Source organism: Lontra canadensis, unplaced genomic scaffold, assembly GCF_010015895.1.
Source record: "Lontra canadensis isolate GAN:19392208 unplaced genomic scaffold, GSC_riverotter_1.0 scaffold221, whole genome shotgun sequence".
NCBI classification, from domain to species: domain Eukaryota; kingdom Metazoa; phylum Chordata; class Mammalia; order Carnivora; family Mustelidae; genus Lontra; species Lontra canadensis.
This window is the reverse complement of record NW_022631215.1, coordinates 173,809-178,167: the sequence shown is the minus strand read 5'-3', so window position 1 is coordinate 178,167 and position 4,359 is coordinate 173,809. Positions and strand designations below refer to the sequence as shown.

At 37.6% G+C, this 4,359-nt stretch overlaps 1 pseudogene; it reads left to right on the top strand.

Moving 5' to 3' along the window:
• The first annotated feature begins 831 nt into the window (after positions 1-831).
• LOC116862111 lies at positions 832-1,559 on the top strand (annotated as a pseudogene).
• Positions 1,560-4,359: the final 2,800 nt, after the last annotated feature.

Genomic DNA, 4,359 nt, shown 5'->3' with positions numbered 1-4,359 from the left:
GATATTCCCTGAAGTGCCAGACCCTGGACACTACATGATCTCTTGTTCATAAGGTCATTACATTCAAGGGTAGGAGACATAACTGCGTTTCAGTTATGAAGCCTGAGTTTCAGGGGGTTTTGTTTTAGGACATCCATTTTGCTCTAATGAATCAAATTAAAGAAAAATTCATTAAAAAAAACACACAAGCAACAAAAGAAAAATAAATAGATTAGTATTCCCCAGAATTTGGGTGCCTGGTGGCTCAGTCAGTTAAATTGTCTGCCTTCTGTTCAGGTCATGATTCCAGGTTCCTGGGACTGAGTCCCATGCTGGGCTCCCTGCTCAGTGGGGAGTCTGTTTCTCCCTCTCCTTCTGCCATCCCCCCACTCATGCTTTCTCCCTCTCAAAAATAAAATCTTTTTTAAAAACTTCCTCAGAATGTAAAAATTATATACTTCAAAAGACCCTATCAAGAAAGAAAAAAAAAGAGGGAACATTTGTAAATCATGTATCTGATAAGGGATTTATATAGAAAATTTATAGAATACTTGTAACTCAATAAGAAAAAGAAAACTATAGGTGCATGAAATGACAGCACAGAAGGATGGGGCACAGAGTTGACTCCTCTTTCTCCCTTGCTGGACATGAGGTGTCTATGAGGTACCCACTGCTGCTGTTCCTTCCACCACCATCACCACAACTGGTTGCTATCTCTGTGGCAAGGAGGAGGAGTACAAGTTCAGTGACACAAGTACAAAAATAAAGGATAAAGTATTTTATGAAACAAACAAATCTTCAATCAAGTATAACATTTTGATGCTTGGCAAATAGATTCCTTGTGCCCTCACTATGCCAGCAGCAACTGTAGATCATAACTAAAGAATTTCTGTAGTTTGAACTTGCAACCTGGACAAAGAGATAAAGAAAATTCATCCAGTTATCTTACAATATAATTACGTTGCTATGGGCACAGAGTTTTCCAGGTGTGGTTGCAAGACCTATTGGAGAATTCAGGAGCAATGCTGGCTATTAATACCAACTATTGTGATGCAGTGTAGACTAACTAAAGATAATTTAGCTAGGACTGACATTTATGAATGAGCAAGAAGACTATCCTCCAGGAACTTCAACTTTGCAGTTTAATTTTCAATTTAATTTGACAGAGGACATGTATGCCCAGAACTCTATAGAGCTACTAACAATATCTGGCATCCTGTTTAAAAAACCTGAAGAGGAAGGAATTGATACCCAGTACTTTGCAGAACTTCTTATGACCTCAGGAGTGATCCTCTGCAAAGAGGGCAAATGGTTATTTCACAGTGACTATGACTTTGGCTATTTAATCAAAATCCTGACAACCTCTAACTTGCCTGAAGAAGAACATGACTTCTTTGAGATCCTTTATTTTTTCCTGTCATTTAGATGTGAATTAGTTCATGAAGTGCTACAAAAATTTCAAAGGTGGTTTATAAGAAGTTGCTGAACAGTTAGAGCTGGAACTGATAGGACCACAACATCAAGCAGGATCTGATTCATTGCTCACAAGAATGGCTTTTTTCAACATGAGAGAAGTATGAAAACATCAGTGCCTTTTTCTCAGTTGGTTGTTAGGTTGAGAACATTAAAAATCTTATGATAAAAAAGAAGAAAAATATAATTAAAATGAGCAAATTATCTGAATAGACATTTCTCCAAAGAAGAAATACAAATAATTTTTAAGTTCAAGAAGACACTCAACATCATTAGTCATTGCATTAGGGAAATGCAAATCAAAAACCACAATGAGACACTACTTTATACCTACAAGAATGGCTATAATAAAAATGCTAAATAATAACAAGTGTTAGTGAAGATGTAGAGAAACTGGAACCCTCACACCCTCTTGATGGGAATGAAAAACAGTTCAGCCTCTTTGGAAAACAGCCTGGCATTTCCTTAAAATGTTAAGCAGTAGGTTACCATATGACTTTCCTAAGTGTTTACTCAAGAGAAATGAAAACATTATGTCTACATAAATACTTGTATGTGAATGCTTATAGCGATGCTATTCCCAATGGCCAAAAAGTAGAAACGACACAAGTGTCCATCAATTGTTGAATTAAAAAAATATAATGGATGGATATTTCTTTAGAAATAAAATTAAGTAGTGATACATGCTATAAAATGGATAAACCTTGAAAAATATTTTGCTAAGTGAAAGAAGCCAGACACAAAATACCACATATTTTATGATTCATCTATGTAAAATGATTAGAATAAGTGAATCTATAGACACAGAAAGTAGATTTGTGGTTGTCTATTGCTTTGAGTTCTGCTGAGAAATGGTCAGTGACTGCAAATGGGTGCAAATTTTCTTTCTGGGGTAATGGAAATTTTCTCAAACCAAGTGTGGTTATGGTTGCCCAATCCTTTAAATACTAAAGCCACTGAATTACACAATTTTGAAAGGTGAGTTTTGTAGTATATGCATTGTATCTCAATGAAGTTGTCATAAGAGTCAATGAAATCAATGCTCCTTACAACTAAGGAAATTAAAAAATGTATTATCTCAATAAATGGAGGGAAAGCATTTGACAAAATTCAACATATATTTGCAATAAAAACTTTCAGCAAACAACAAATAGAAAGGAACTTCCTTAACATGGTAAAAGTCATCCATAAATAATCTATAACTGACATTGTACTTAATCATGAAAGACTGAATATTTAAAAATAGTAAGAATGACCTCTCTCACCTCCACATTTCAGCATCATACTGGAAGTCCAAGCCAGGTTAATGGGAGGGGGGGAAAAGAAAAGAAAAAGATCTAAAGTGCAGAGAAAGAGAGAGGGGAAAAAAGTTGGGATAAAAAATGAAGACAATAGAAAGCCAAAGTTAGTGGTATCACAATTCCAGACTTCAAGCTCTATTAAAAAGCTGTAATCATCAAGATAGTATGGTACTGGCACAAAAATAGACACATAGATCAATGGAACAGAAGAGAGAGCCCAGAAATTGTCCCTCAACTCTATAGTTAACTAATCTTCAACAAAGCAGGAAATAATGTCCAATGGAAAAAAGACAGTCTCTTCAACAAATGGTGTTGGGAAAATTGGAGAGCCACATGCAAAAGAATGAAGCTGGGCCATTTTCTTGCACCACACACAAAAATAGACTTGAAATGGATGAAAGACCTCAATGGAATCCATCAAGATGCTTAAGAAGAACACAGGCAGCAACCTCTTTGACCTCAGCTGCAGCAACTTCTCCCTAGAAACATCACCAAAGTCAAGGGAAGCAAGGACAAAAATGAATTATTGGGACTTCATCAAGATCAAAAGCTTTTGCACAGCAAAGGAAATGGTCAACAAAACCAAAAGACAACTGACAGAATGGGAGAAGATATCCACAAATGACATATCAGATAAGGGGCTAGTATCCAAAATCTATAAATAACTTATCAAACTCAACACCCAAAGAACAAACAATTCAATCAAGAAACGGGCAGAAGAGGAGCGCCTGGGTGGCTCAGTGGGTTAAAGCCTCTGCCTTCAGCTCAGGTCATGATCCCAGGACACTAGGATCGAGCCCCACATTGGGCTCTCTGCTCCGCGGGGAGCCTGTTTCCTCCTCTCTCTCCACCTTGCCTCTCTGCCTACTTGTGATCTCTGTCAAATAAATAAATAAAATCTTTTAAAAAAAGAAATGGGCAGAAGACATGAAGAGATGTTTCTGCAAAGCAGACATCCATATGGCCAACACACATGAAAAAGGGCTCAACATCACTCAGCATCAGGGAAATACAAATCAACATCACAATGAGATACCACCTCATACCAGTCAGAATGGCTAAAATTAACAAGTTAGGAAATGACAGGTGTTGGAGAGTATGCAGAGAAAGGGGAAGCCTCCTACACTGTTGGTGGGAATGCAAGCTGGCACAGCCACTCTAGAAAACCGTATGTAGTTTCTTTAAAAAGTTAAAATGAGGGGTGCCTGGGTGGCTCAGTGGGTTAAAGCCTCCGCCGTCGGCTCAGGTCATGATCCCAGGGTCCTGGGATCGAGCCCTGCATCAGGCTCTCTGCTCTGAGCCTGCTTCCTCCTCTCTCTCTGCCTGCCTCTCTGCCTACTTGTGATCTCTCTCTGTGTCAAATAAATAAATAAAATCTTTTAAAAAAATAAAAATAAATAAAAAAATAAAAAGTTAAAATGAGAGCTACCCTAGGACCCAGCAACTACACTACTGGGTATTTATCCCAAAGATACAAATGTAATGATCAGAAGGGGCATGCGCACCCCAATGTTTACAGCAGCAATGTCCACAATAACCAAACTATAGAAAGAGCCTAGATGTCCCTCAACTGATAAGTGGATAAAGAAGATATATCTATATTTAT